The sequence below is a fragment of the Carassius gibelio genome, chromosome B17, assembly GCF_023724105.1.
Source record: "Carassius gibelio isolate Cgi1373 ecotype wild population from Czech Republic chromosome B17, carGib1.2-hapl.c, whole genome shotgun sequence".
Classification (NCBI taxonomy): domain Eukaryota; kingdom Metazoa; phylum Chordata; class Actinopteri; order Cypriniformes; family Cyprinidae; genus Carassius; species Carassius gibelio.
This window is the reverse complement of record NC_068412.1, coordinates 27,480,040-27,493,726: the sequence shown is the minus strand read 5'-3', so window position 1 is coordinate 27,493,726 and position 13,687 is coordinate 27,480,040. Positions and strand designations below refer to the sequence as shown.

General features: G+C 32.9%; 1 protein-coding gene across 1 annotated transcript in view; it reads left to right on the top strand.

The window, feature by feature from the left end:
* The window catches only part of LOC127976343 (zona pellucida sperm-binding protein 4-like), a 191,339-nt gene extending 177,871 nt beyond the window's left edge, over window positions 1-13,468 (top strand). Inside the window, exon 9 of the mRNA XM_052580706.1 lies at window positions 13,457-13,468. The gene's annotated coding sequence lies outside the window, so the exon portion shown is untranslated. The remainder of the gene's footprint in view (window positions 1-13,456) is intronic.
* The last annotated feature ends 219 nt before the right edge of the window (window positions 13,469-13,687 follow it).

Genomic DNA, 13,687 nt, shown 5'->3' with positions numbered 1-13,687 from the left:
TAGGTAGAAATTTATAGCCTGAATGCACTGTAAGCCGCTTTGGATAAAAGCATCTGCTACATGCATTTATTTATTTTATTTTACTTTAATTTTATTTTATTTTAGAGATTAGAGAAAATAAGTCAGCATTACATTATATTGACACTTTTTTTTTAATATACAAAATAAAATAAAAAATGCATGTGTTCATAGATGTGTGTACTATTACTGAATAAAAGTTACAATTTAACCCAAAACCAAATGAAAAAATAAAAAATAAAAATAATAAAATAAAATCTAAAATTATAAAAATAATTAAACATAAGAATTTCATTCGGTTTTGTCAAAAATTTTAACTTTATATATCAATAGTATGTACCCCCCCCACACACATACTGTATAGAAATATTTTTTTCATAAAACCAAATTAACAAAAATATGATTAAGAATATTCTATTACAATATTTTATTTAGAAAATAAAACTATATGTGTCTCTTAGAAACTTGTACTTACTATACATTTTTATATACAACCAAAATAAATATAAAATATTATGTAATATTATATATATCATTATTATTATTATTATAAATAATACTATTTAATGATATAAAAATAAATAATATAATAGTATTCAATCATATTTAACAACTTGTTTTTAATGGGAAATCAAAATGCATACTTTAACGTTCCACCTGGAAACAAAGATGGCGTGCCACCAAAAATTTAGCGCAATTTCCATGCCACGATAAAAGAGCAGTGTGTAAAACTCTCGGATATATTTTAAAGATTCTATGCCGCAAACTTGAAATATTTAACATACTTTTGAAAGTCCAGCGTTTAGTTGATACTGATAAGCGCTCATTGTCACAGTTGTAAACAAGATGGTTTCTACTTTCGTGAGTGGGTTTGGCGCCACAGTATCTTTGCTTCCATGCAGAACATTAAAGAACAAGACATACACATCACGCGGAAATGCTGTAGAATTCAACCAATCTGATAACAACTTCGATATTCCTGAAGCGTTTCCACTTTTGTGTCCCTTATGCATTAGACGTTTAGCCAACGGTCCGTGGGCGTCTGAGGCTGAGACTAGGCTAAGTGAGAAATTTTCCCTAACCAAAGTAAAAAAATATGTATATATACAGTACAGACCAAAAGTTTGGAAACATTACTATTTTTAATGTTTTTGAAAGAAGTTTCTTCTGCTCATCAAGCCTGCATTTATTTGATCAAAAATACAGAAAAAAATACGATATTGTGATATATTATTACAATTTAAAATAATTGTTTTTAAATGTATTATACTTTAAATTATCATTTATTTCTGTGATGCAAAGCTGAATTTTTAGGATCATTATCACATGATCCTTTAGAAATCATTCTAATATGATGATTCATGATCAAAGTTGGAAACAGTTCTGCGGCTTAATATTTTTACAGAACATGTGATACTTTTTTAGGATACTTTGATGAATAAAAAGTAAAAAAAAAAAGCTATGTTTTTAAAATATAAATATTTTGTAATAACAATATACACTATTGCTCAGTAATTTGGGTCAGTAATTTTATTTAGTTTTTTTGTTTTTTAATAAAATCTATACTTTTATTCAGCACGATGTGCTAAATTGATAAAATTGATAGTAAAGATAATATATTATAATTTTTTTTTAAATATATAAATGCAGTTCTTTTTAACCTTTTATTCATCAAATATATTAGACAGCAGAACTGTTTCCAAAAATTCAGCTTTGCATCACAGGAATAAATTATTTTTTAAAAGTATATTCAAATAGAAAATTATTATTTTAAGTTGTAATAATATTTCATAATATTACTGTTTTTTCTGTATTTTTGATCAAATACATGAAGGCTGGATGAGCAGAAGAAACTTCTTTCAAAAACATTAAAAATAGTAATGTTTCCAAACTTTTGGTCTGTACTGTATATATATTTTCCAGTACAGCTATTTGGTAGAGGTGAATATCTGTGCATAAAATGCTGATTTATCCATATACGCTACGCAATCTTCCTCAATAGACTCTGAAACAATAGTTTGCAGGAGAAACAGAAGCACAAAGCAGGTATCAGGCAAACACTGAGCGCTCATTCAGACTCTCCAGACAAACAGGCCTTGTCGGTCTGAATCTCCGCAGTCAGCGTGCAGCTCGCACTGCCAAAGCACAAATGAGTCCAAACGTGCACCTGCAGATCCAAACATCCAGCAATTACAGCAACATTTCGCCTAAAAGCCTGGAGAAAACCCCACTCGGCATGGCCTTTCAAAGCCTTTAACCTTTAGCAGTGAACATAAACTAATTACATTCCTCATGCGGCGGAAGCCTCGGCATGGCCACGAATGGGAATCGCCATTGACGACTTAATTAGCGTTTGCCGATGTGGAGCGTGTAATTCTGCCGGACTTGTTCTCGTCAATGGCCTCTCATTATCTCAGTTCTCAGCTGAAGCGCCCCGCTGGAAACGCCACTTGCTCGGATGGAGGGACATTCATATTCCTGAAAATGTCAGCTGGGAGCCCCTTCCTCCAGCCGACACAATGAGGCCCATTGTCAAACGCCACTTAGCCATCATTTCATCCCGTCAAAACAGCTTCTGTTTTAGCAGCAACGTGTTAATGGGCCCGCGGCTGGGTGTGAGAGCGTCCCGAGCCACACACATCAGATGGAGGTCAGAGGTTAACCCCAATTCTCGGATTTGGGTGGCTGGGAAAAGCAACGGGGCTGATAATGTGATATAATTAGTCAGACAGTTTCTGGGTCGGAATTGTCATGGGCCAACACCGAGAAGGAGAATGGGCGCAGATGGGCCACCTGGACCTCGACGGGGTTCATCAGGGCTCTGCAGGTGGACCGCGTGAGATGATGCCCTGCCAACACCTTCATTAAGGATCGCTGGGAAAACATGGGAGATTTTGGAAAAGGAAATATCCAAAGTACTTATTTTTTTACACTTTATCTATTTAAATCTGTAGATTTCAGTTTGAATAAATATTTTTTAAGGTAGTTTTCTCATAAGATTTCTCATAAATTAATTTAATAAAAAAAAAAACATACACCAAATTTTAATATTTTATTTAATTTTATATTAAATATATATTTTATATTAAATATTAAAATGTTTATATTATATTATATTATATTATATTATATTATATTATATTATATTATATTGATTTCTTTTCTGGCTGTCAACTTTTTTTTTTTTTTGACTGATTGAATGATAAAAATAAAAAATAAAAATTTGTGCAAAATCCCCTTTGTAAAAACCATCAACAAAATGAAATGAGAAATTTTAACCTGCCATTATACAATCTTCAGATTTACGTTCTGGAAACTTAAGCCAATTAATGCATATTTAAAATTTAAATTTAAAAGAGATTTTGTGCATGCTTATTTGTATTTGTAATACAAAACAATTACATTGTGATAAATCACCTGGTAGGAGTATGGTGACATTTATCCGGTTCTCCTGTGGTGTCTTGCCTTGAAAGCACAATATAACCTCGGGATATCTTTTGAGGTCTTGTATCTTATTTGTACGCACACAAACCCTCTGAGAGAAGATTTTGTCAATAACAACACAAAACTCTCCTGTGCACCATTAAGCAGGTTTGAGTGTGCGCCATTTGTGTGTTAACCCCTATAATTTCAGAGTGATTAAACCGGGTTTGTGTTTAGACTTGTCCTGCTCTTTGAACTTTTCTCATCTACGCTCTAAACCCACCGGCTTTGATCTGAGAAATACGGTTTCGGGGAGTGGAGAAATTAATGATATAAATGTCAGCATGTGTTTGGATCTGTAATGTGTGAGAATGAAATATAGACAGCGATTCGTCAGGCTAAAATGTAATGGCATTGAAGGAAATTACCACTTCTAAATGATTAAAAACCCTTGAATTTGTGAACGCGTGTGATGGTCTAATCATTTTCAGAAAGGCAATGAACTTGAGGCCTAAAGCGGTTTACAATCAGTCAAAACTATTTGGACTCTCTGTTAACAAAAGGTTGTTACCAAAGTCAGCAATCTTAGAAAAGCATTGTAAATAAAGAAGAATAAATATTGTTAATCACATTAACTGATTATGAGATCAGCAAACAAACATAAAAACATGCATACATGAGTTCACTTTGCAAACAATACATTTTATAAATGTTATTTTAGTAGCACTGAGATATACAGTGGTTTATTAATGTTTTGAATTAGTTTCGGTTTTGAATTTTTTCATTAAATGTATTGTTACTGGAATTTTTACTTCTTAGCTTTTACAATCAAAATTCAAAGCAGTACCTTCATGCAAAACTGTTTTCCTCCTTTTTTATCTTATGCAACAAACACTTAAAGGGATAGTTCACCCTTAAATGAAAATTAGGCTTTGTTTTATTAATTCAAGAGGCATCCTAGGTGTACATGACTTCTAGTTAGTGTTTTATAAAAAACCGTCTTTGCTCTTTCGAGCTGTTTCATGGCAATCAGTGGGTGTAGCATGCATCAGTCCAGAAGAAGTTAAATAAAAACCGCCCATGCATAAAAAAGGTTACGGTGCATCCGGTGAAAACCAACGTTTGTTAACAGGAGCAAATTAATCAAAGTTTATTGTCTCCTCTTGGCTTATATCGAAATCTTCTTTACACATCCTCATTTTGTGCTTCTAAATAGTGACCGTTGTTTTGTTTTGATCTCTCCGATGCACTTCTGCGTACGTCATTTCTTACAAAAATGCATAGATTCGCTACAGGAGGCCTTTGTTCACCCCCAAGAGCCATGTGAGACACTTTTTTTATGGATAGGTGTTTTTATTTTACTTTTTCTAGACTGATGCATGCACCACATGCTGAGTAAAACATAAAACAGCTCAAAAGATAAAAGACAAATTTTAATATAACTCAGACTGGATTTGTCTGAAAGAAGAAAATAATATACACCTGCCTTGGGAGTTACTGTAGTAAAGATAGCCTATTTTTCATTTTTGGGTGAACTTACCCTTTAACTTCAGCGTTCAGTTGCAACATTTACTCTCTGAATCCAGTCCCATGCAGCAAAGCATACTGGGAAATCGAATCAGCAACGCAGTTTTATCAACCATTTATGTAGTTCCAACACAAATACATTAAGTAACTATAAAATAAATTCTCACAATGCAATTAATTTGTGAGAAAATGTTGCATTAGAGTAAAATCGTTTTGTGGTAGACCTGTATCTAACCTGAAACAGGACCTGGTGTTTATGTACGGACCGCAGGTCACGACCCTGGATCAATTTGTTTATTCACTTCTTGCTATTGTTCAAGTTCAATGGACTGCTGTGGAGTGACATTAGAGTTCACTGTAACGGACATTGCATGAATATTTAAATGCCATTTATTAGCTCGACAGCACCCGGCACAGTGATCGACTGGGGAAAAAAAGAAAAGAAAAAGAAAATACAATCATGGTGCACAAAAAAAAAAAAAAAAATCCTTTCTAATCCCCACAGTCATTGTCTTATACAATGGTATATGAGTGAATATGGCGAGAAGAATGGTGTCATATCTTCAGACAGTGATGGCAGGGGTCAAGTGGATATGGTTACCCTGTGTCCTCTGGGACAGGAAATGAGATCGGTCATAGACCGGATGACTTTCAAGAACACAGTCCTGATAAAAGACCCTTGGGGAAATTATACTGCCCTGATAAAGGACCGTTTATTACATTCATCCAGTGAATGCGCTTTCGTTTGTATTCATGATATACCAGTCATTCATGATCAGCTGAAACCTTTGAATGTATGAATATGCTTGTGTTGGGATGCAACTTGTTCAGATGCATACACAGGGTTTCCTGAGGTTTTATGAAGGTAAATTTAAGACCAAGTAAAGACAATTTATGAAATAAATCAAAGGGGAAACAATGTCAGTATGCTCTTTAAACTGCAAAAATGTGGTTTACTTACTCAGTATGTTTCTCATGTTTTCCAGTGCAAATGTCTAAGGAGTCTAAAATCAAGTTACAATCAGAAACAAAATTTTCTGTGAAATGTATCATAATGAAGTCAATGAGATCAATAAATAAAACAAGAACAAAACTGCCAATTCAGATAGTAAATTCAATTTAAATTTAAAGAAAATAAGGTTTTCATTACCCAACGGCAGATATTTGTTTTTGTTTTTAAGTATAAACTCCTTTAATTATATACATTTTCTTAAAAAAAGAAAAATACAAGTCTGTAAATGTATTGTGATTTAAGGAGGATAAGATATCTGAATTGGAAAACAAAACATTGTTTTTAATAAAAATGTATTTTTATTATTTATTTTTTTCATTGATGCATACTTAATTTATTAATTAATGTAATGAAATTATGATTTTAGACTTTCAGCTCCAATTTAAGACCTTTTAATGCCTTAATTTGTCATTTTAATTTGTATAAATGCAAATGAAGACATTTTTAAGACCTGTGGAATCCCTGAGACTTTAAGATGTTAATGGTGAAAACTACTCTATCTTGATCTTACGAAATGTTAATTATCATTAAACTGATTTGAGGAATTTAATCAAACAGAGTGAAATGTTTTATGACCCAAACCAACTAACACCAGAAAACAAGCAAATCTAACATGTAAACCATTGCTAACACTTACCAGTGTTTGTGCTGCCAGTTTCCCTCCAAAATGATGTCACTTCCTGGATGATGATGGCTTTAGTTAAAGTGATATGACAAACAAATGCAATGATCATAAATTAAAGCAATATTCACAAAATAAGTGCTATTTGAAACGTTTTGTTTACACACACACACACAAACACAAAGAAAATGCTATATGTCTTAATTTATTCTCTTTTTTATCATAGAAGTTATTGGGACATAAAAGGAAACTTTAGATTTATTACAGGATATTCTGTATGTCCTGGTGAATGTTTCTGAAATACAAACTTATGTAAATACTGGCTCATTTATCCACACTTATGACGCCAAGAAGTACAGTATGGATTTACAATTTGCGGATTCAACTATGTCATTGGAAGCGGAAACTAAGGTGTGATAAGCATAAAGTTTTGCCTAATCTTTTGCAGATGCAAATAACGAATCCTTTGACATTTAATTAGTGCTGCTGATGTCACGAGCAATAAAAAATAAACACCAGTGACTTTCACCTGGTTAAAGGATATATAATGGACCTAAAATAATACCAGAATTAAAGATTTCTTGTATTTTTGATTTTATTTTTCACAATTCAGAATTTTTTTCTCTGAATTTTGAGTTGATGTCTTGCAATTGTTCTCAGAAATGCAACCTTTTGTCACTATTCATACTTAATTGAGTGCAATTCTGCAGTCTCACAATATGGAATTTTTCCTCATTTTTGAACAACTTCTATTTTATGAATAAAAGCAATGTTCAACACAGTTTGTAAGGATGTCGACCCAAGCCCATCCTTCCTTCCACTCTTCACCGCAGTGGAAACCCTCAAAACACCAACATAACAGAAACACTTCTATCCCACAGCAAAACTCAACGAAACTCAAACAAATGTAAAAAATAATAATTGGCATTGATGTTTCCATAAAGAGATTTTAACATGCGATCCATTACAAGAAAGGTTCTTTAGTGTAAAACAGGTTTTTTAGGTCATTCAAATGCTCTTCACACTAAAAAACATGGTTCTTTTAAAAACTCATCAATAAAAGAAAAGGCTCCTTGGGGAAGGAAAAATAGTTCTTCTATTGCATTACCTTTATTTATATAAGACATGTATAAGTGTGAGATTTTTGCTTTTGCACATCATTTATCCTTCACTCTTGTCATTTAGATGGTAGTCCTTCATAAACTAAATGGATATTAATTTAACTTCACTTAGAGAAAATGTTTTGCATGCAGATAAATCTGTCAGATTCCTCCCCCGCAGCATAAACACTTTACATCATGGAAATGATTCTTTAGGGTCATTTTCTGCGGTGGCTCATCAAACAGGAAGGGCTTACGCCCAGCCAATAATTACCAGCTAAAAGTACTTCCTTGGAAAAGACATCAGCGGCGTTTGATATTTCCTTTTACAGGCAGCCGCGGGTGAAGCTCACAGCTCTGTTCCCGTCTCGTAGGCTGGTGGAGCGAGGCCTACACAAACAGATCTTATCGCCAGCGGCGCGCAGGCTTTGATCAGGATGTTGCGGCCGCTATGGAACACATTTATGCTAACCAGCGAGTTTCAGCTATTTTATTAGCCTGGATCTTAGAGTCGTCTCTATGAGCCGTGCTGCTCTTCTGAAGGAAGTGTTGGAGAATGCTTGCGGTTACTCCAACCACAATAAAGACACTCGGGAAATATGTGTAGAGTTAGTTAAATGTGACATGTGTAATGTTTGCTCCCTAAAGCACAATGTAGTGAAAGATACAACTGCTTTTGTCTTCTGTATAAAGATGTCAGTATTTTTCTGCAAAAAAAGCACAGCAAATTAACACAAATAGTCAAGGGTTTAGTCAAACTTCTGAGTATGAACAAAATAAAGTTAATCTTAATCATGATATTGACCTCACAAACATTAACCTATATTTCATAATTCGCATGTTCTTTTCATGCAATATAAAGTGTTTTGAGTAAAAGCATCTGCCAAATGCATGCATGTAAATGCATTTAATATCTGCTAGCGCCCCTGGAGGCAATGCACAGATTGCAGCATGCATTTGCATTGCATTTTAAATTGCAATTATAAAATGCACTACAATGCATACCGGAAAACATCAACAAATGAAATCATGTTTGCATAGCAAGAATGCATTTGTATAAAGAACATTGCACGCCTTCAATTGCATCAAAAGAGATTCAATAAATCATAATGAAAAATATGCATAAAAAATATGATTTCTAAAGGATTTAAAAAGTCAGAAACACTGTGCAGACTGAGATATGAGAATGGGAGAACTATGACTGCAAGATACCTTAACAAACATTATAAGCTGAATCCAAGGCGGAAAAATTTATTGTATAACAAAAAACAAAAAACTGCACATTCGCCGTTAAAGTAGGCCCAGGGCGAGACCGCTCTCAACGGGACAGTTCTCCCTCTATATGAAACATGGCATCTCATAATCCCGTTTCGCTCATGGAGAGCAGTAAATTAAACTGTGGGATCAAGATGGGCGTTCATTCATTCAGCTTGTGTGGTAGACGCTCTCTCTCTATAACTTTCTTTTGCGACCGAGTGTGACTGGCAGGTGTGATAAGTCAGCGTACCAGGGGCATGTGAAACAGAGAATATAGTGGACTAACAGGAAAGCAGCCAGCTGACAGCTTGACAATAGCATCCAGCCCTGGAGGACACCAAACCTGCGCTGAGCCCAAACAATGAGAGCCAAAACCTCTCCCTTCACCCGGTGACAAGATACCGTAATGGGAAGGTAATCATCGAAGAAAAGCGCCATCAAATATTCAAAAGCTGCCGCGGCATGGGGTTGATTAAATATCGACTCCTCTGTTCCGCTGTCATGCTCGGCTTTGACTTCTCGCGCAGGTCCTGCCGTCTCAGTCTGTTGTCAAGCTCGAAGGCATGCGAGACTTTCCCACCTCCCGCTTTGGCCCCTAGGAGCTGTACTTGTTGAGAACCCATTTTTAATGGACTTATCTAGTGGCGGTCTTTCACGGTGGCTAGCTGCCTCTGAGAATCAATGTGGGGTTTCTGTTCTTCACGTCTGAACGGCATCATAAATGCAATGCGTTCTAAAAACAAGAACATAGCAAGTAAACATATAAGAAAACTAATGCTAATATCCACTATATACTGTATAACGCCCCTTGTGGCAACTTTGGCAGTGTTTTTTTTTTTTTTTTTTTTTTGCACAAAAAAGGACACAATCTGCATGATTACATATTTTTGCAGGAGACCATCACTAAAAACAGAATAGATATTTTTATAGTCAAGTGCTATTTTAGAAGTTACTGATATTTCCAGGTTTGATATTTCTATATTTAAATGCAATAAATTCTATATGCAAGTATGTATTAAGTTAACACCTACTGTAGCAACATCGCAATCTAGCAATGACCAATGACCATAGAAGAAGAATACTGATAAAATACCTCCCCTTGTGGCAACTGTTGCAATGTGCATTTTTTACGATAAATAAATAAATAATGCTAATATCTGCTGTAGCACACATTGTGATAACTCTGGAAATGCAATGATATATATATATATATATATATGTATATGTATATGTATATATATATATATATACAGTGCAAACCAAAAGTTTGGAAACATTACTATTTTTAATGTTTTTTAATGATTTTTAATGCTTCTGCTCATCAAGCCTGCATTTATTTGATCAAAAATACAGAAAATTTTTTAATATTGTGATATATTATTGCAACTTAAAATAATAGTTTTTAAATTTATTATACTTTAAATTATAATTTATTTCTGTGATGCAAAGCTGAATTTTTAGGATCATTATCACATGATCCTTTAGAAATCATTCTAATATGATGATTCATGATCAAAGTTGGAAACAGTTCTGCTGATTAATATTTTTACAGAACATGTGATACTTTTTTAGGATACTTTGATGAATAAAAAGTAAAAAAAAAAAAGATGCTATGTTTTTTAAATATTTTGTAATAACAATATACACTACTGCTCAGTAATTTGGGGTCAGTAATTTTTTTTCTTTCTTTAAAAATAAATCTTTAAACAAAATCAATACTTTTATTCAGCAAGGATGTGTTAAATTGATAAAAAGTGATAGTAAAGAAAATATATATATTATTAGATTTTTTTCTTTTTTTAAATGCAGTTCTTTTGAACCTTTTATTGATCAAATATATTCGACAGCAGAACTGTTTCCAACACTCATAATAAATCAGAATATTAGAATGATTTCTAAATGATCATGTGATCGACTGATGTTACATGTGACACTGAAGGCTGGAGGAATGATGCTGAAAATTCAGCTTTGCATCACAGGAATAAATTATTTTTTTAAGTATGTTCAAATAGAAAACTATTATTTTAAGTTGTAATAATATTTCACAATATTACAGTTTTTTCTGTATTTTTGATCAAATAAATGCAGGCTTGATGAGCAGAAGAAACTTCTTTCAAAAACATTAAAAATAGTAATGTTTCCAAACTTTTGTTCTGTACTGTGTATATATACGCAGCAATTTTTCTACGTAGTTACACACCATTCAACACGCAATCTTGGTTACTAACTATAAAATCCCTATAGTATTATGCTTATCTAAATATTTTCTGAGTGTCCAGAGCTGCGTCCGAGTTGAGAGCGTTTCATACGGTGAGCAGTAACACACAGACGGCCCACAGTACCTTACATCCTGGATTAAACCCAACATTTTTAGCTGCAAAAAAACCACAATGCAGGTGCCACCACGCTTTATTAAGCTCAAATAGTTTCCAGACCTGCGGGCAATCTGTTATCTGAAAATAGTCCGTTCTGTAGTAATATCACAAATGTGTTACAGGTTGAAAAAACATCAAAAAGGTTCAAACTCCAGTTCATTTAGAACGACGCATTTATGATCAGTTAGGATAAGTTTTTACATGTGTTGCGTGGTATTTTTCTTACCTGTAAACTTCACTGCCACTGAGCCAAAATGAGCTGCAAATTATGAAACTTTGAAGATATCTTTATTCAGGGTTCCCACACTTCTTGACCTTACAGGCTTTATTATTTTATATATTTAGTCTTTATGTCTTTTTTTTTAGCTTTAAGATTCTAGCCAAAAACATCTAGCCAATTAAATAAAGCATAACTAAAAATATGCATATTATTTATATAATTTTTACAAATAATTTTAATAGGAAAAATATGCATGTTGTTTATAGAATTTTGTATAAGATTTCAATGGAGCTAGAAGACTAATGCTAATATAATCTAACACATAAACAATAATAAAATATTATAATAATAACTAATGCTAAAATAATTTACCCTTATGCAATTTTTAATAAAATAGTTTATTTTATTTTAAAAAGTGCAATATTTAGCTGAATAAATAAAGCATATATAAAGATATGCATATTTTTTGTAGAAAAAAATATATACTGTATATATTTTTAAAGATTTTGTTGAAATTAGCAGAAAATTAATCCTAATATCTTATGCTGCTAATATCTAATGATAAGAATTAAAAATAATAATAACTAATAATAATATTCACTGTATCAAAGGAATGGAAATGCAATTTTTGCTTTTTTTATATATATAAATTTTTACAAATTTTAAGTTAGTAGAAGATTAATGCTAATATCTAATGCTGCTATAATAATAATAATGTATTATTATTAAATAATGTATTATAGTATTATACAATAATACATTAATGTATTAATAATTAATTATTTTTATTTTTATTATTATTATATCCAACAAATAAATATATAGCTAATTAAATATTTTAAATATTAGCTTAACTAAAAATTTCAATGAATTTTAAAGATTGTATTTAATTTAAATATTTTATTTAATTTTTTTATTAGTTTCTCAGACAAATGGACAGCTAAAATGTTTGTTGTTGTTGTTGTTTTCTTTTCTTTTTTTGGTGAATATATAAAACTTTAAGTCTATTTGTAAACACTTTGAGCATTGCATTACATTGCATATTTTACAAGAGTCCCATTTCTCAGGAGTGACATCTGAACAAACAAAGCTGTAAGATATGTGCATGTTCACTGTCCGGGCTGTGCTATCAGCGCAATCGGTTTGTTAACAGGATGTTTATATATCTTTCATTTGCCAGCAGAAATCCAACCCAGCTCGGAGGTTGACCTAAAAACTAATTGAGCGGCGAACATGGTTGTTCTCACAGCACAAGACATGTTGGGAAGTCGAGGTCAGCGGGTCACGCTGACACATCGTCCACCCCCAGTGTGAACATAAACATTTTAGAAAGCCTTTTGACCAAATTAACGGCTCTTATGAAAGCAGCGAGTGCAGACAAAGATGTGTGTGTTTGGCAGGGAGGTCTCGGGAGGAATTCGCTGGACTTTAGCTTGTGAGATGTTTGCCTCTGACACGGGATGCTTGTGAAATCGTTTTTGGATTGACTCTCAACAGAAGCTGTTGCAACTGTTCTCCGTGGTCAGCCAAAGCCTTCTGTCATTGTTTTACAGACTGACTAACAGTTCACTTATCTCCTGAAAAAGAGTCGGATTCAGCAATAGCTCTAAACTGACCTCATTTACTCTCTCAATGCACATTCTTGCTCTTCTTGGGAATGCTACTTCAGTGCAAAGACAAAAAGAAAAGTCTTATAATGATTTCGGATCATGCTTTGTTATATTTTTCAAATATTTATCCAACTGATCCCGATCAAGTCCCCATTGAACAACAAGATTCATTTCTTAATCAGAATTACAACAAAATATAGAAGTAAAATGCTAAATGCTAAAAAAAAAAATGCTAATTTTAGATTGACTGTAAGAGTAAGGAAATTCTGACATTATTAGCTTTACTTAGTTGTTTTAATAAACCTGCATGAATAATTCTGGGTAACTGCATAAATAAATGCATAAATAAATATATTTATTCAGGGTTAACACTTTTTGACTATGTGTGTGTTAGAGAGAGATTAAATAAAGCATAAAAAAAATTCTTTATAGAACTGTCAAATGAAATTTTCCAATTTTATTAAAGTCAGAAATTCTGTGCAAGTATTCAAAGAATGAGAAATATGAATGCAAATGCATCACT